We start from the raw sequence: 19,598 nt of genomic DNA, 5'->3' as shown, positions 1-19,598 counted from the left end.
GAAATTTATTGTCTCACAGTTTTGGAGGCTGGGAGTATGAAATCAAGGTGTTTGCAGAGCCATGCTCTCTCCCTGTAGGAGTTAGGGAAGAGTCTGTTCCAGCCTTTTCTCGTGGCTTCTGGTAGTTCTTTGGCTTGCATGTCATTTTCCCTGTGTCCTTATCTCTTGGATTCAAATTATCCCTTTATATAAGGATGCCAGTCATATTGGATCAGCGGCCCATTCTAACCCAGTATGATCTCATCAGATGAAATCTGCAATGACAATTTCCAAATAGGATCACATTTTGAGGTATCGAGGGTTAAGACTTTAAATATCAATTTGGAGGGGGAACATAATTCAACACATTAGTTCAGTGTTTCTCACGTTTGGTCCACTGGCCGTATTTGTCAAAACTACCTGGATGTTCTTATTAGAAATGCAGTCTCTAGGCTTCACCCTAGCAAGTGATTCCCCAAGAAGGAGAGTGATTTTTGCCCTGAGGAGACATTGAGCAATATCTGGAAACAGGCCCTGGGGAAGGATGCTGTGGTATCTAGTGGACCTGGAATGCTGCTCAACCACCTGCATGGCACAGGGCAGTCCCCACACCAAGAAAACCATCTCAATCATCTCTTAAATATCAGTAATGCCCAGATTGAGAAACCCCTCAAGAGATTTATGTCTCTGCCTCTCTCTCTCTCTCATGAATAAATAAATAAATCTTTTTTAAAAAATTTATTCATGAGACACACACACAGAAAGAGAGGCAGAGATACAGGCAGAGGGAGAAGCAGGTTCCATGCAGGGAGCCCGATGTGGGACTTGATCCCGGGTCTCTAGGACCACACCCTGGGCTGAAGGCAGTGCTAAACCACTGAACCACCCAGACTGCCCTAAATAAATAGATCTTAAAAAAAAAAAAAAAAAAAGTATTCCTTTTTAGAGAGAATCTTCCGTATTTCTAGTAAGACTTCCATAGAGAGTTTGCATCAGAACAGATTATATAATCGGAATATTTTGATCCTTCATTAGTCTCATTGACTATTACATTATTACATTATCCAAGCCAACTGTTTTACTAATGACCTTTTGCTGTTTTCTAAAGTCATCACTGGTAAAATTTTGAGAACAATTGTAGCCCCCCCTTCCAGTAACCAAAACCCCCTAATTGTTTCTTTCTCTTTCAACAATTGCTTAGGAATTCAAACTTCTCATGTCATTCAGACATTCTTCGTGACATTATATGACCTTCAAGCCTACTACCTTTTTGGACTATGTGGCCAACAACTGTATATTCAGCTCTTGAATTCTAATGTGTAACCTAAGGTTTTCTTCAACCAAAACACCTTAAAAAATTAACTTAATTGTTGAAATTAAGCAAGGCATGGAATAAGCAGCCTCTATACTAAGCTGAGTTTTTAATGTAAACATTACAATCAAATGTATAAACAAAAGTGTGGTAACATAAAGCACAATCAATCCAGGAGAGATCTTTTGTTGTGTTCACATCCAAAACTTGATACCAGAATAGATGAAAGTTACACGCTGTAGTTCAATTGGCCTAGCAGCCAACTGTTGCTAGTGTAAACTGATCACTTAACAAATGAAGCCAAGAGACTTCTTTAGAGAAAGAAACAGAAAAGACAGAGTAGTGGGGTTATAACATCAGTTCCCCTTTTTGTGTAATTGTCCTGTTGTCTGGAAGAGACCAGAATGAAGGGCAATGAGGTCATGATGAAATTTTACAAGATTCTCGTGAATTGGGCTTTCAAAACTACTGAAGATGGAACATCATGAACTTGTTATCTAAGGGTTCCCACCCCTGCAAATGATCCCTCGTGGCTATGGTCCTCCTAAATTGGTACCCTCAGGGACAGAATTGTCAAGTAAGGTTTTCTTTCCCAATCGTCTTGTCTCTAATGTCTTACTAGAGAGAAAAATGTGAAGGAAAATCTGCAGTGGCGGTGTGTTCTACCACTATCCTTAAGGGTAACCAGGCATGAGACACACTTCTCTTCCTTCCACACTCCTCTCTTCTCAATACCTTGCTCTTAACTATCTTTCAAGACAGACTTTGTACCTTGCCACTTCCAAGAAGTGGGCAAGTGTTATGGAAGGAATACTGGACTGGAAGTTCTAGGCCTGTATCTTGTCTCTGTTCCTTGACTATTTAAGGGAAATCTCTTGTCTTCTTAATGATTGTGTTTTTTAATCCTTAAAGTGGGAATGATAATACTTGCTTCACAGAGTTATATACTTGGCACGTGGGGGGTGACAAGTAAATATGTATATATGTATTTATTTAAATGCCTCCCCCAGTTACTCTGGCATACATAATTTCTCTTCTCTCTTCCTGAGCCCAGGCACATCACTTGTAACACTTACTGAATCCACCACATGACACTTTTATACTTGCAGACTTAAGAGATGAGTGAACTGAACTTCTGAATATATAACAGTAACTCAGGTTCTTAAGTATGTTGTTCCTCTGCCCTCAGGCATCTTAGAAGTGTTGGAAGAATGAACGTCAAAGTCACATGTATTTTCATGGCTCTTTCTGTCAAATGGATGTTTCTAAATAATGAAGGTGGTCAGTGGAGGACAAGGGTGTGATAGAGGACTAGGAAAATGAGAAAGGGAGTGGTTATTGAGGCATAGCACATAACAGAGGGAGTAAAGATACTTCAGATGACTTAGAACAAGGACATTGGATCTCCTTACCTAACATTCCTTCTCTTTCTCAAAGAGGTCTCAAATACGCCGAAGGGGAGGTAGGATTGTCACCTCCACTTTTTGTGGTTCACGTTCAAGGAATGTTCTATTCCATTAGTGGTGGAAGCCTGAAAATCCATACTGTTATGGGGAGAAGGTAATCTATTCCACTTTGTGCTTCGCTCTGTGGGGATAAGGACCATGGTTCCTTTTTTTGTCTGATTGTAGCACCTCGCCTAGTATTTTCGTGAATGATTTTTGTCTTCTGAAAATATCTACTAGTTGAACTTTTGGAAATTATTTTCTTTGTCAGTTGAATAGGAAATTTGAGAATCTTCTCGCTGCAAAGTACTAACATTTTCTTTGCTATTAAAATAATTCTGTCATTTTTTAAGATTCTTTCTTTAATAACTTATTATAGTGTTGTAAATGATTTAAAGTCTGCCAAATCATGAAAATTTTATTGCTCTTCCTCTATCTGGAATGAAATTATGGATATCCGATTTACATATTAACCATGAATGAAAGAGAAAAATCCTTTAGTTATATGCATTTTTTAAAGGTACCAGATTGCCTACTGAGAAATTAGCTTCATTAATTGGCCAGCGTGTCACTATGTAGAAATTTCTGGGTAATCTCTTAGTGTTGCATCAATTCTTATTCATCCCATTAAGTTTATGAAATGTGATGGGCGCTTTCACCCAGAGGGATAGTAATATGTATGTAAGTAGCCTGAACTTCTTTGAGGGTCTACATCAAGGAAAGAAGTTAAATCTGAATTAAATTTTTTTTAAAAAAACACAGCAGAATCATGGTCATTTCTCTATTGTGTTATTTTTTAAAAGATTTTATGTATTTGTGTGTGTGAGAGAAAGTATGTGTGTGTGTGTGTGTGTGTGCGCGTGTATGCGCGTTTGCGTGCCTGCTCATGAGGAGGGGCGGGGGAAGGGGCAGAGGGCAAAGGGGAAGCAGACTCCCCACTGAGCAGGGAACCCAACTTGGGGCTCCATCCTAGATCCCTGAGATCATGACCCTAGCCGAAGGCAGATATTTAACCAACTAAGCCGACTAGGCACCCCCTCATTGTGTTACTTCTTTTTTAAGATTTTATTTATTCATGAGAGATGCAGAAAGAGGCAGAGGCACAGGCAGAGGCAGAGGCAGAAGCAGACCCCCACGGCGAGCCTGATGTGGGACTGGATCCCAGGACCTGGGGATCATGACCTAAGTGGAAGGCAGACACTCAACCACTGAGCCACCCAGGCAGCCCCCTACTGTGTTGTTTTTGAAGTGGTATAAAGAATGAAACCCAAGGTACTAAAAGTTGAGCACTTGTAATGAATTGGAAAGCTGTTTAGAATATATATACACAAATGATATACTGCTTCCTGTGTTTCTTCTCAGTGGAAAAGTGACATTATGTAGCTGTTTCTCAGATTTTTACATGAAACTATTTTTATGTAAAAATTATGAGGCAGCCCTGGTGGCTCAGAGGTTTAGCGCCGCCTTCGGCCGGGGGTGTGATCCTGGAGACCCGGGATCGAGTCCTGCATCCGGCTCCCTGCATGGAGCCTGCTTCTCCCTCTGCCTGTGTCTCTCTCTCTCTCTCTCTCTCTCTCTCTCCCTCTCTCTCTCTCTGTCCTAATGAATAAATAAATAAAATAAAAAATAAAAATTACGAATCCTGTTTTGTTTGTTTTTTTCTCTTCATTTCCTAGAAAATTAGGAGAAGCCTATGAACTGAATCATCACAGTGGGGATCAAAGTTTTTCACAGTAGGTATCTATACCAGGATGCAATATCTGGACCTAGCAAATCTCATCTCTCATGTACCTCTTCAGCCACATTGAATCCCTCCCTTCCTGAATATACCATGCCCTTTCCATCTGGCCTTTGCACTGACTGAAGCACCCTTCAATTGGTTAATATCTACTCATCCTCTAGGCCTCAGTGTAGAGCTCGCTTCCTCCAGGCACCATTTCCTGCCTGGCCAAGGCTGGGTGGGCTGTCCCCTCCAATAGAACTTACATAGCACTCCAGGAGAGCGCTCCTCTTCCAGCCATGAATCATATGGTAATGAAAATTCCACTTGTTTGTGCCCCTTCTGTATGCTACATCCTGAGAGGGCAGACACCATCCTATTTATCCTTGCAACCCCAGTGCCAGGCACATAGAGATCTTTGACACATCTCTGCAAAGGAAGGGGGGACTGGATAGTGCATTGTTACTATTGCCTTGAGTTTTGAAGACATACAGATGTAAAGAAAGTGACTTTTGCCTGAATTTTGGTAGTGTGATCAATTTGTTTTAGCTTTCAAATTCTAACCTAACATACTATGTGATGTTCACAAAGTAGTCAAGAGAGTACCATGGTAGGAACTTCTCTGTCACTTTTCAGAAAAATGTAGCAATGGGGCCATTGCAAGTCTTTCATGTGACCTTACTTACATACATCGGGTGACCCACAAGTCAGCATTAGTTACCAAACAGCAAATCAAGCACATGGATTCTTAACAGGTTGAATCATCCCATTTTCTGGAAGATAATGTATCTACCATTTTGATATCAGTCAAGAGAGGTATCATTCTAATGTGGCATGTATGTAAAACCTCTCCTACTCTGCAGAGCCGTTTCTGGGTGTCTTAAGCTCCTGCATTACGCCACAAGCTTCCTGCATGCTTCTTTATGCTTTAACAACCACAGTAGCCATCATGATACTGAGCATATTGCAGATGCTCCAGGAACAGTGAATGAATTACAGAATAATAATTTTGAGTGATATAGAGGCATATGGTCACTTTTCATGTTATTTAAGTCATTCCTCATAGTAGCTTCAAGAGGTATTTATTATCATCCTTATCTTATGGAGAAGGAAATGGGAATGTAAAGAGGCTGGAAGCTTACCCAAAGTCATTTTACTTGAATGTTGGAGACAGGAGTTCAGTCCAGGAGTGTCTGACCTGAAGCCCACCCCTGTTCCACCACCATACTCTGCCTTTCATTACATGCTTACTGAATCAATTTATTAATAATTTTCCATAGATGACAAGTGAATCATCAGGCACAGCTAATTCATTGGTGGAGGGTTGGACAGGGAGGATGCTGATAGATTATATAACTGAACTATTGTCTTTGGAACTAGTGGACTTAACTATTAAGGCTAATCGAGGTGATATATAACCATAAATAGAGCATAAATAGAGCTATGCACACAATAACCTGACATGCAGACATAAGGGAGTAACTCTTCTTGATAAAAAGCATCCAATCTAAGTTCATCCACAGGTTTTTAAGAGAAACAAGATGAGGCAGAAATGGCTAGTTGACTATGTTTTCCATCCATTCTCCTTTTTTTCCTTAGAAACATAATACTGAAGGGCACAGTTCCTAACCTCCCTTGCAGTTAGTTTTGGCAAACTGAATTGTGTGAGGACTTCATAGAAGTATCCTTCAAAGAAAAGAGGATTACTCTTCTCCCTTCTTTTTCCTGCCTGGCTGGGATGCAGATGTGATGGGTTGAAATCAAGTAGCCACTGTGGATCATGAGGAGACAGGTCCAGTACTGACCAAAGCAGAGCCGTAAGAAGAGTCTAGCTCATGCTGACCTTTGAGCTGCCATTTCTACTCAGGACTGGCACATTCTGGACTTCTTCTCTGTGAAAGAATAAGAAACTATCATCTTGTTTAAGCCCAAAATAGAAGTGGAAATAGCCAATTTAGTGATTTCCATCATTTAAAAAAGTGTTGCTTCTGTGTGTAATTCTGTTTCTGTTCAATTGATTTCATCTTACAATCCTGCAGCTGTTTCTACTTCCTGGACCCTACATTGAACATTAAGAGTAGCAAGCAGCAAATATATTTTCTGTGTCATAGGCTATTTGGGTATTGATCCTCTCTAACAAGTTCACAGCGAGTCCTTTGTAGCTGACTCTGATGAAAGTTCAGGAGGCCACATGTGAACCCTACAAAAAAAATCTCAAGTTTTGAATTATACAATTTAAAAAGTTAGGTCCCACCCCAGCTTTCCCTGATCTGACTATTATCTAGTGCCACATCGTTTTTCCCTCATATAGCATATTATACTACTTGATAGTTAGCAAATATTTACTGAGTTTACACACAATAAATAAAATATTATGTTGTATACATATACACAGATGAATCACAAGGGTTTTGATTCTTTTAGAAAGTAATCAGTTTATTGAATAAGGTAAACTCTGTGAGGTACACATAAGGAATGGCTTTATTTTTCTCTAATCTTTAAGCATGCACTTACCTTCTCATTCCTGCCCTGTAGATAATGCTTCCCAAAGATCTCATGGCTTTTTAGCCACTTTAATATCTGAAAAGTAAAGCTTACTTTCAGGTATTAAGAGATAAGTACACTTCAGTCTAAATCCAAACCTAATATCTAATTTTCTAATCCAATTACATCTAATATCACATATAATTCAGAGTTTCCCTGGCCTCCTCCGGCCCCCAGCCTAGGTCTGAACCACAGTTCAGGCATGCACAGCACGAAGGGTGTGCTGTGTTGTCTCTCGCTCTTCCATTACCCTCCACCTGTTGTAGTGAATGCAACTCTATTCTAATCTCCACCCTTTATTTCTACCACATTCCCTCTTGCTCATTTCTCTCCGATCCTGTTGGCTCCTTTCCACCCCAGAAAATACTAAACACATTCTTGCTAAGGGCATTTGGGTTTTCTATGCTCTCTGCTTAAAACACTCTTCCCCCAGCTATCTGCATGGCTCCTGTCCTTACTTTTAGGCCTTGGCCCCAGCGTGTTCTTATCAGTGAGGTTTTCCCTGATCACTCCATCTCAAGTGAGACACAGCCACACCCATCACTTCCTCTGCTTTATTTTTCTCATCTCACCATCTGATAAGTTATACTTCTGCTGAGAAGCAAGGTGCCTGTTTCCCCTTCTGCAGACTCCTTCCATCTTTACGGGAGAGGTTGGGAGGTGGCATACCTTTCTATCTGTGTGAGGAGAGGAAGAAAAAGGGCCAAACACTCTCCACTCCTTTGAGTTCTTGTCCTCCTTGATCTTTCACAATTAGACCATGTCCTATAAAAGTTGTAAGTGAGGGTTTCATAGATACTAGACTTATTTGTTTTCTTTTCCTCCTTTTTTTAAAAAAAAGATTTATTTATTTTACAGAGAATGAGCAAGTGGGGGGAGGGGCAGAAGAAGAGGGAGAGAGAATCCCAAACAGACTCCCCGCTGAGCAGGGAGCCCATTCAAGGCTTGATCCCAGACCATGAGATCATGATCTGAGTCAAAATCAAGAGTTGCTCAACTCACTGAGCCACCCAGATGTCCCCGGATTTGTTTTCTTTTATTAAGTCTGGCCTGAATGTTTCAGGCACTCTCTTTAGAAAGAGGCAGGGAGTGGTGGTGGAATTGTCTCTTATTATTTTAAGCTTTGGAACTTCAGCGAAAATATAGAAGCAACATACTGAGTAGATAAGAACCTTCTCACAAACTAGTGTGTTCTATAACAAAAAGAGCATTTGAATTTAAGGTAATCATCATGATATGAGCAGATAGTTCTAAGAATTCAAGATGTCCAAATTTTAGAAAACAAGTACCTAGACATTTACAAAGCTCAAAAGCAATATAGAATTGGTAACACATTACTATGGTGGAAAGCTACTGGTTCTGGCAGTGTAGCATTCACTCTTCTTTCTTCTTGGACTAGCACCCTTTGGCTGCCATGAAAGTTCATGGATGGATGTATGACCAAATTTGGTCCAATTAGAACAAATACTTGGACATTGGCTAGACATGAACCTGGAAGATATATGCTAGTGCTGCTGGGGCCATCACAGGGAGAGAACTTGCTTCAGAGTGAAGGCAATAAAAAGGAAAATAGATGTGAGAAATGTAAAGAGACCAAAGTGCAATGATATTGCACTGGATCCAGCCATGCCTGAAGTCAATGCCTAGACTTTTTTATATGAGTCAATTAACTTCCTTTTTTCTCCCCATAAGCCCCATGATTTGGCTTTTCATCACTTGCAGCCTAACAGTGCTGGCTGTTATAGCATTTATCAGCTTAAATCCTTGCCTGTGCATTGTCATCAGAGCTGCTATGTCCAGCCCTGGCATAGTTCTCAAGATGGACTTTTTCCAGGGACAATCTGGGAAATCAAAGAGGTCTACTCATTTTAAAGAATTAAAATAGAGTATAGATAATCTGTTCCTTATCTCTCCACCTGAAGTTATTCTCTGATACAACTCGAAACTCAGTATACATTCTTTTTTTTTTTTTTTTTTTTTTAAGATTTTACTTATTTATTCATGATAGTCACACTGAGAGAGACAGAGACACAGGCAGAGGGAGAAGCAGGCTCCATGCACCAGGAGCCCGACGTGGGATTCGATCCCGGGTCTCCAGGACCGCGCCCCGGGCCAAAGGCAGGCGCCAAACCACTGCGCCACCCAGGGATCCCAACAACTCGAAACTCAGAATGGGAGTTAGAATTCTAATGTTTTCAAACAAAGAGATGGAACTTTTGAGTCTTCTTAAGAACATTACCACTAGGAATGTGACATTAGGTTGCCACACATAAGATTTAGGGTGTTCAAAGAAACTTCTCAATAATAGATTTTCTAGTGATTTAATAAATTTTAATTTATATGTCAATTCCAATTAGTTGACAGTGTTGTTTGCAGTATTGGGCTGTGAAGAATCAAGACTAAGTCTCTACAGTGGAACAAGCATGGAAATTGACGAGCAATATCTGCCCTGTGTGGGGAGAGAGAGAGACTGAAGCTCCCCATCCTTGCGCTTGCCATCCCTCTTTTAAGTTATCCTTGGAGGTGTGTTAGGTCACAAAGGTAGCTGTTGAATTGGATTGGGTCAGAAACAACTATTTGGGAAATATAGGTCATTAAAAAATGATTCAGAAGATCTTGTCAAGTCACCCAGTGTATATAACCATAGAAGTCTGAAAGGGAACCATATTACACCAATTTGGATTAGAAATGTGAATTTTGGGGATCCCTGGTGGCTCAGGGGTTTAGCGCCTGCCTTTGGCCCAGGGCATGATCCTGGAGACCTGGGATCAAGTTCCACATCAGGCTCCCTGCATGGAGCCTGTTTCTCCCTCTGCCTGTGTCTCTGCCTCTCTCTCTCTCTCTCTCTCTCTCTGTTTTCATGAGTAAATAAATAAAATCTTAAAAAAAAAAAAAAGAATTAGTGGTTTTTTTTTTTTAAAAAAAAGAAATGTGAACTTTTCAGAAACGTGGTATAGCACCAGACCCATAGAAAGAGGTCCTTGACAAAGAAGTCTACAAATCTCTTTTAACATGTAAAGTGTAAGTCTTCAAATTTAGTAAAGTATGAGAATTTCTGTTGAGAGACTACATAGCTGATCTTTCCTGTGAGTACATCAAATTCATGTTCATTATCTATTTTGCCACTTGGTGCTGTAAATCTTTTTTTTTTTTTTTTTTTTTTTTTGGTGCTGTAAATCTTTAATGGGATTCTAAACATAAAAGAGGGAAGAGGTTTCTTTCCTTTAGCAAATGGGGCCTCTGCTATTCACAGCGATCCCAAAGTCCCTCCAATGGGTGGGTGGCACTGTCAAATTGAGGGATACTTCACTGAAAATGGAGAAAGAAAAATAGTGACGTGTCCTTATTGGTCACGCCGCATCCAGGCATGTCCCAGTCCGCATCTCTCAGTGGGGCCTGTCCTGTTGGTGGAAGAGCTGCCTGCCACCCACGGAGGTTGACGCACCTGGTGAGTCAGGACAGTTACAACTTCATACCCAGCTTCCTGTCCAAACCCGGGCCTATTTTGTTTCTTAGCCAAATGACATAAAAAACAACTTGAGGAAAATATAAAGCTATGTCCTTCCGAGACAGTCAGTTTCCAGTAGTGTCTGATCTGTAGCTAACATTCTAGACTTGAAATTAGGAGAGCTCAGAATCTTTGACAATTCAGCGCCCTGGGTCTCGGTTTTCTTTTATTTTTAATTGGTAAGAGCAGGAGGCTAGACAGAGAGACAGTGAAGAAGGAGATTTCCTATTTAATGAGTCCTAGACATTTTATTTAAAGAGTTCTCTACTTTCCCTAGACCACACCCATGGACTCCTGAGAACAAGCAATGAGATGCTGATTGTACAGATTGGAGAAAATAGAAGGAGCCCTCCTGACCCCTCCCGCCTGCCACAGGAAATCTTGAAGTTTTGTCACACAAGTCGTTTGGCCTGTGGTCTCTCTGGCTACCTTGTGGTTTCAGATATTTCCCAGGCCCTGTGGCTCTTGAGACGTACATGATTATGAAGATAGTACCTCACTCCTCACTTATGTTGTAGCCTGTATTCCAACAGTACTGCCTTGAGCAGTTTCCCAAATATGTCTGGGTAATGTGGCCCCATGTTATTATTTACCAGCACTATTGTAGGTGTCTTTTCCCCAGGAATGGGCAGAAATTCCTGAGGATTGGGCTGAGAATCATCCAAATGCATCCAAAATCACCTTTCCCCGTAGAAGGCCTGTGCTTGTTGCTGTATTGTGTGTAAGAGCTAGAATTGGGTTAAATTCTTTAAACCATGGTCTTCAAAATTCTGTGAAACTCTCTTTGCACATTTTCAAGTTAACATCTGAACACATACCAAGAATCTATTTTATACTATCTTCATGCTTTACAGTCTTTTCCTCAAAATCTTGGATTTGCTGATTCTCCTTATTCAGATCAGACGTTGTATATAAAGCAAGAGAGCAAATTATTTTTCTCCACATCCTCACCAACATTTGTTGGTTCTTGTATTTTTGATTTTAACCATTCTGACAAGCGTGAGGTGATATTTCAACATAGTTTTGATTTGCACTTCCCCGATGATGAGTGATGTTGAGAATCTTTTCACCTGTCTGTTGGCTATCTGCATGTCTTCTTTGAAGAAATGTCTATTCACATCTTCTGCTCATTTTTAATTGGATTATTTTGTTGTTGTTGAGTTGCATAAGTTCTTTACATATTTTGGATATTAATTCCTTACTGGATGTGTCATTTGCAAATATCTTCTCCCATTCAGTAGGTTGGACTTTGTTTTGTTTTGTTGATTGTTTCCTTTCCTGTTCAGAAGCTTTTTATTTTGATGTTGTCCTGATTGTTTATTTTTGCTTTTGTTTCCCTTGCCTCAGGAGACATATTTAGAAAAACGTTGCTATAGCCAGTGTCAAAGAAATTACTGCCTGTGCTCTCTTCTAGGATTTTTATGGTTCAGGTGTCATATTTAGGTCTTTAATTCATTTTGAGTTTATTTTTGTGTATGGTATAAGAAAGTGATTCAGTTTCATTCTTTTGCATTGCTGTCCAGTTTTCCCAACACCATTTGTTGAAAAGACTGTCTTTTTCCGTTGTATATTCTTGAATGCCTGGCAACTTATTGGTTCTTTTTTTTTTTTTTAAGATTTTATTTATTTATTCGTGAGAGACACAGAGAGAGAGGCAAAGACATAGGCAGAGGGAGAAGCAGTCTCCCTTCAAGGAGCCTAATGTCGGACTCGATCCCAGGACCCCAAGATCATGACCTGAGCCAAAGGCAGTGCTCAACCACTGAGCCATCCAGGCATCCCCAACTTATTGGTTCTCAGTGGACATGTATTGAGTGAAAGAAACAAAGTGTCTACCTTTGTTTGCTAAGTTGCTTTTGAGAAATTTAAAAATGAAAACTTTTAATAGTTTCTGCATCCCTCTGAGCATAATGATGGGCTCTGTAGAGTCTTGATCTTGTCCCTTTTTTTTTTTGCAAACCACATTGGCAAACAGAGCACAGGGTAGGATTCCTGCCCTTACTGAAGTTACATTAGAGTCTGAGTGTTGAGTGGCACCTGAGTGGCTGAGTTGGTTAAGCATCTAACTCTTGATTTTGGCTCAGGGCATGATCTCAGGGTGGAGATATTGAGCCCAGAGTCAGGCTCTATGCTCAGCCGGGAGTCTACTTTGGATTCTCTCTTTCCCTCTCCCTCAGCCCCTCCCCCTGCTCTCTTTTCTTCTCTCTCTTAAATAAATAAATAAATAAATAAATAAATAATATTTTTAGAAAAAAGAATCTTGATGCTGAAATGTAATATGGTTACATGGCAGATGTCACTCATGTTTCTCTAGTCATATTTCTATTACACATCTCCTTATAAGTTTTAAAGAATTCCTTTATAGATGTATATGATCATGGAATGCATGCCTGCAGAAAACCAAGCAGCTATCAGGGTGAGATCTGCCAATGTACTTTGAGAACATGTATGTGTGTATATAATTGCTTGCTCCTTCCCTTCCATGGAGCCCTTTGGAGTCTGAGCTCAGGGGACAATGAATTCTTCAGTGTTTGCTGATAAATCAAGGCCAAGGAATTCAGTTTATAGTGTATAGTGTGTGAAACTTCAGAATGGTAGGGGCACAGCTGCCCTGAAAGAAGAAAATATGTATTTTGAAATAATCTTGAGATGTTGGATTTGTATTTATGTCATTTTTCATTGACTTTATTTTAAAAAGCTGTATCACTGAAGTCATTTCAATATATTGAAAGTGTGTGTAGTTAAAAATTTTTTTTTCCTGAAGGAAAGCTATATCCATAATAGAGCTTTTCAGTTTTTGTTTTTATGTCAACTTCAACACTATAAACAAGATCTATGCAAGTGAAAATGCAGACAGAACTTTCCTCCACCAACTAGGTGTTAGCTCTTAGATTCCTCTTTAGGGGTATGTGCTCTATGAGATACTGTAGCCCCAGCTGAGCCAGAGCAGACAGTGGAGCACAACAGGAATCTGAGCTACAGAGTCCTGAGCCCAAGGGAGGAGAACCTCTGCAAGACATCACTGTGCTTGTAATTAATTCCAAGGTTAAGAATTCAGTTTTACATTTCAAATTTGCATTTATATAAGTCAAGCAAAGAATCCCTCATGAAACACTAAATTTAGGGCTTCCTTATCTCTTGCTGGGTTGTAGTCATTGTGTCCTAACTGGTATATTAGTTTCTGTTCTCAGAGTACTTGAACATTGATTAGAATCACCAGATAAAATACGGAAGTCCTGGTTAAATGTGAATTCCAGAGATGCAAAATAATTTTTTGGGGGGTAAATGTTGTGTCCCAAAAGATTTAGTATATTTTGCCCCCAAATATTGCATGGAATCGCTGTAAGGTAAAATGGGATTACTGGTCATAAAATCTTTAACATTTTTTTTAGATCTATCAGTGCTGACCAGTTCCAAATCTCAGTGTCCAGTCTTATCATGTGCTCTAAACTGAGTATCTCCATTGTGATGACTTGCAGGTATTATGTTGAAATCTAAACTATTTTACGTACCCACAATCTCAACTTCAGCCATCCATCCAATTGCTCAATTGCCCTGGACCATTCATTTGCCCCTAGGATCCATTAGGTGGGTCCGCAAGAGCTTTATAGGCTGCTTTATTTCTCTCTTGTCTCAGTGATCAGAGATACCTTTAAAAAGATTCCAGCATATTCCCTCCACTGCTTTCCCTTTTATTTTTTTAAATCTCTTTCCTGTTAATCAAGTGACTTTCAAACTTTGGGCAATGACACACACATGCAAGCGCATACACACACACACACACACACACACACACACACACACACACACGTATATATAAATACAGAATCAAAAGTTTCCTGCAATTATCCTTACCCTTAAAACCTGAGGGGCATTCTGATATTTTCTATTCTATTTCATTTTTTAAAAATCGCCATCTGGTGATCTCCTGAATTGATGAGTCACGACCTGTGGTTTGAAAAACCACTACTGATTCCATTTTACAAATAACAATCTGATAGTTGTTAGAAAACTTCGAATAAATTGTGTCACTCCCTTCCCCACATTAGACTTAAGAGAAAGTAGAAGATGCTCACTGTGGCATTAAAAGCCTCCAACTTGCTCTTTTCTCTTATCACCTGGCCATCTTGTCTGAAGAGAGCACCTCCCTTTGCCCTAGCACTAACTCCCCACAGTAAACAAATTCTTCAGGCTCAAATACCATTGTTCAGGAGGCCTTCATTGACCTTTTAGCCTAGGTGAATCCCTTTACTATACAGTCTTCCATACTTAATACTTTCATAGCAGAACCAACCTTTAAAATATCTGTCAGTTCCACAACTGCTCAAAATCCTTCAGAGGCTGGGGCCCTGGGTGGCTCAGTGGTTGAGCATCTGCCTTTGGCTCAGGTCATGATCCCAGGGTCCTGGGAGCAAGTCCCGCATCAGGCTCCCCATAGGGAGCCTGCTTCTCCCTCTGCCTATGTCTTTGCCTCTCTCTCAATGTGTCTCATGAATAAATAAATAAAATCTTAAAAAAAAAAAATCCTTCAGAGGCTCTTTATTTCATTTAGACTAAAACCCAAAGTCTTCACAGTGGCCTACACTATCTAACATGATCTCTCTTCCCACTTCCCTTGTCTCCTACTACTCTTTCTCCTTATTTACTCTGCTCCAGGCATACTGCCTTCATTGTTATTCCTCAGGTTGCCAAGGTACCCTCCTACCTCAGGACCTTTGCATTTACCATTCCCTCTACTTAGAACACTTCCCACCTTGTAATGTATACTCTCATTTCTACCAGTTTTCTCAAATGATACATTGTCAATGAGGCCTTCTATGGTCCCCTTTGTTTAAAATTTCATCTCGTATTCTGTCATTCTTTATTCTCTGTTTTATATTAATTTATTTTATTTACTTATGTTGCTTAATATATATCTCCCTCCACTAACATGTAAATTTTAAGATGAAAAGGATTTTTTTTTCACTGCTAAAATCCCAGCCCCTTGTATAGCATTTAGCTCAATATATTTATTTGTTGGATAAATGAATGAGTCAATGGATAACTCTTGTATATCCACTTTTTAAAAAATATTTTATTTATTTGAGAAAGAGTGAGAGAGAGAATGAGCAAGGAGAGAGTCAGAGGGAGGGGGAGAAGCAGATTCCTCATTGCAGGAATGAGCAGGCAGCCCAACAGGGGGCTCAATCCCAGGACTCTGAGATCATGACCTGAGCTGAAGGCAGATACCCAATTGACTGAGCCACCCAAGCACCCTTTGTATATCCACTTTCAAATAATTATTTTCTTATAGAAGAAGATTATGTTCTGTTCAACAGTGTACCCAACTTACTGTCTGGCACATGGTGGAGTCTCAAAAAATAATTTCCTGTATTAAATTCACTATTCAAACCAGGTGGGCGTGATAACAGTGGAGAGAGAATAGGGAGTACCACTCTAAGAATAGTTACATTTGTATTCATAATGTTTGTAACCCAGACATTACTGCTTTGTACACAATCCATAAAAGAGAAAACTATTAGTACAATGTATTCACTTTTTTTTTGCTGGAACAAATGTTAGCTTTATACTGTTTGCAAACACTGAAATACTGGAGGAGCATTTTATGTAGGAACATGGTAGTAAAAGAAGTTTGCTGGCTTCAAAGTAGTGGCACCTGCACAGTCCTTCTAATGCCAAAAAAAATGCGTGGAAAAAAAATGGTTTTCAGAATTCTCAAGTTGTTCTTCTAGCTTTGAGTATTATTTGTTGTTGCTGGGTGGTAACACTGCATGCTGCATGACCAGAGGGTTATTGGCCTCAGGGAAGTTCCTGTTCTTATTCTCAGTTTCAATGCCAGTGATAGAACAAATGACAGTTTCTGATTGAATGACAATTCAATGTCATCCAATAAACTGATTGTCTAATAGTGAATGATTTCATATATAAAAATTCAAGCAAAAAGACAGAGGAAGGAAAATGTCCTTTTCTATTCAGTATCCTAGAACCAAGACTAGAGGAATGCGGTTATATCATTAGTTATGCAAGAGTCAAGGTTTTGATCTTATTGCCTCTAGAGTTTGAAATCCTTAAGGCAGAGGTTCTCAAAGGTCAGTGTCTAGACTCCATAGCAGGGATCAGCAAACTTTTTCCATAAAGGGACAGATAGTACTATTTTTGACTTTTCAGGTTACATATTTTCTCTGTCCATGTGCATATTTTCAATACCTCCTCTGCTTCACCACCTCATTCCCTGCCCAGAGAAGACTGCCTGACCTTGGAACAGTCAACATGTTTGAATAAAACTGTCAGAAGAAAATCCTGTTGGCATTCAGCATTTGGATTTATGAAGTGTTTTGTAGGAGTTACCCTTGATCACATAACTACACTTCTCACTCCAGTAGATGGTAACCAAATCTTTTCTGGCTCATGAGAAAATAGTTCTCAATGAAAAGTCATTTCTTGGAAGAGATTCACCTCCAGCAGGAGGTGGCCTGAATAGATTGTGCTGCCATTGAGGGACTGGCTGATGTCATAATCTGCCTTGTGAGTTTTAGTTATTTTTTCCTAGGACACTGTTTGGGTGTCCCTTATTGGATCCATATCATCTAACTAAACAAAATTCTAATGTTTTGCTTATTATATGTTAACTCCAGCCATGATGATGATGATGATTATTAAATTTTTTTTTTTTATTTATGATAGTCACAGAGAAAGAGAGAGAGAGGGAGAGGGAGGCAGAGACATAGGCAGAGGGAGAAGCAGGCTCCATGCACCGGGAGCCCGACGTGGGATTCGATCCCGGGTCTCCAGGATCCCGCCCTGTGCCAAAGGCAGGCGCCAAACCACTGCGCCACCCAGGGATCCCCGATGATGATTATTATTATTACTACTACTACTACTATTATTATTATTTTAAAAAGGTCCTTTTTAACCTCTAAGCACTTTACATCCATTCTTCTGGGTAATCCCTCATCACAACTCTTGGAGTAAGTAGAATTAGAAAACTAAGACTTAGATCAAATGGCTTGTCCATGGTTACGATTGAGTTTCAGGTTGAGTTTCTAATCCAAGTCTTGCAGAGTCAGTCTCTGTACTTCTGAGTATTATAAAGTATGACCTCATAAATATATACGTTTTTTTGCACAAGAAAAGGAAAGACTTATTGATTATGCCTCAATGTTTGTGTAGATAAGCCTACCATGAGAAATATTTTAAAAATTGTATTTGCATATGATCTAGTGGATGCCATTCTTTTTGTCTGAAGAACGGTAACACAGACATTTTCTTTTTAAGGGATACTGGCTTTTTCCTTTTTAGCATAATCTTCTGGCAGGTTGTTGAGTTTTTCGAATGTGGTTTTTAAAAAATTAGTTTGAATTTTGTCACAAAGATGTTATTTCCAAAGGAGTGTTAAAACCCTTGTGACATTTTTCCATTTAAGTAATTAAGATGGTTTTAATAAGGTTTGAAGCTTCCCTAATATGCATGAAAAACCATGAAGAAATAGAAAAAATGTTAATTTAGCACCTATGGTACGATTAACAGTTTTTTCTCAATTAACTTATGATGAAAATCTTTGCATTTCTTGTTCCTTATGTTTTCTGTACCTAGAGAAGAGATATTGGTAGTGACTATTTTAAGCTCATTGAAGTCTTTAGGAGTCTGTATTTTATCATTAGTGCTTGGGCTAAAGACTGTTTTTCTCATTATATGAATGAGGACAGTACCCAGAAAAGCAATAAACATCCCTTTGGAGACTTTCTCCTAAGAGAGGAGGTAAGAGGTTGTATCATAAAGGTAATGCAGTAATAAATACCCCGTTGGAGAAAGTGATGAAAGAGGAAGAAAGAGCATCTATGCTACTTTTGTCTTTTGTGTCAAATACAGGGAATTCTAGGTATCAAAACCAACAGAGAGTATTTTCTTTTTCTTTTTATTTTTTTTTTAAGATTTTATTTACTTAGTCATGAGAGAGAGAGAGAGAGAGGCAGAGACATAGGCAGAGGGAGAAGCAAGCTCTGTGCAGGAAGCCCTATGCAGGACTCAATCCTGGGACCCTGGGGATCATGACCTGAGCCAAAGGCAGATGCTCAACCGCTGAGCCACCCAGGTGTCCCCAGAAAGTATTTTCCACCCAAGTCTCCTTCTGCAAAGGCAACTATTTTAAGCTCTGCTGCTAATTTCTATTTTTAATGTATCAATTCTGAGCTATATGTACTGATTACTTGCCATAAAGAATGGGAAGGATTCTCATGGAAAGTTCTATCTAAATTACTATCTTTTGTAATATTCTGATATTTGTTACCTTCAATAATATATTCAGTTCTAGAGGTTGCCTTCAATGACTGGACAATATAGATGGCCCCTATTTTCTGACTGATTTTAAGATGTATCTGTTGACTCCTAGCTATGAAAGTTGAGGAAATTTGCATAGGTATCCACTGTTCTACTCTTTTTCCTCCCAATTTTCCTTAGTTCTACTTTTATTTTTATATTGCCATAGTTTATAACATTCATATTTATAACATGCTTCCTTGTCTTCTAGCAACTCTATCAGGTCCTGGTTGCCCACAGAATAAAGTCCAAATTCTCTACCATAAATAAAATCCTTAACCACCTGGCCCATCCTATCTCCCTAGCCTAATCTCACTGTTTTTATTACACCATAACCCCTTTAATCTTGCCGGGACCTTGCACATTTATTAACTCTAACTCTGGAAATCAACTCCTTTCAACTCCATGGCAAATTCCTGCTCATGCTTCAAGCCCCAGCTCCCATGTTACCCTTTTATGGAAGCCTTCTGGACTCCCAGTTTCTTGGGTGGTCAACTCCATGGACTTCTGTGGTTCTCTTCCTACCTCCATTATAGCATTTACCTATTAAACTATGATTTCAGGTTTATGCATCCGTGCCCTCTCTTTGTAGGTAAGCATTAAATTGGACATTTCATTCAGTGTCATGTCCTCATATTAGATGAATGAATGAATAAATGGATGAGAAAAAGTCTTTAAAAAGTTCTAATCCCAAACACTGCATTTGGGATTTTCTTTCTTTCCTAAATCCAGATTTTAGTCAGCAAAACTTTCAGTGGTTCCTTCCTGGCCTGT

General features: G+C 39.5%; 1 long non-coding RNA gene across 1 annotated transcript in view; it reads left to right on the top strand.

The window, feature by feature from the left end:
- The first annotated feature begins 17,082 nt into the window (after positions 1 to 17,082).
- Positions 17,083 to 19,598, top strand: part of LOC140635761 (uncharacterized) — a 54,463-nt gene continuing 51,947 nt past the window's right edge. The window contains exon 1 of the long non-coding RNA XR_012033099.1: positions 17,083 to 17,476. This is a non-coding gene — a long non-coding RNA (uncharacterized lncRNA). The remainder of the gene's footprint in view (positions 17,477 to 19,598) is intronic.

This window comes from Canis lupus, chromosome 6 (assembly GCF_048164855.1).
Source record: "Canis lupus baileyi chromosome 6, mCanLup2.hap1, whole genome shotgun sequence".
Taxonomy (NCBI): domain Eukaryota; kingdom Metazoa; phylum Chordata; class Mammalia; order Carnivora; family Canidae; genus Canis; species Canis lupus.
The sequence above is the reverse complement of the archived record's forward strand: the minus strand, read 5'-3'. Positions and strand labels throughout refer to the sequence as shown.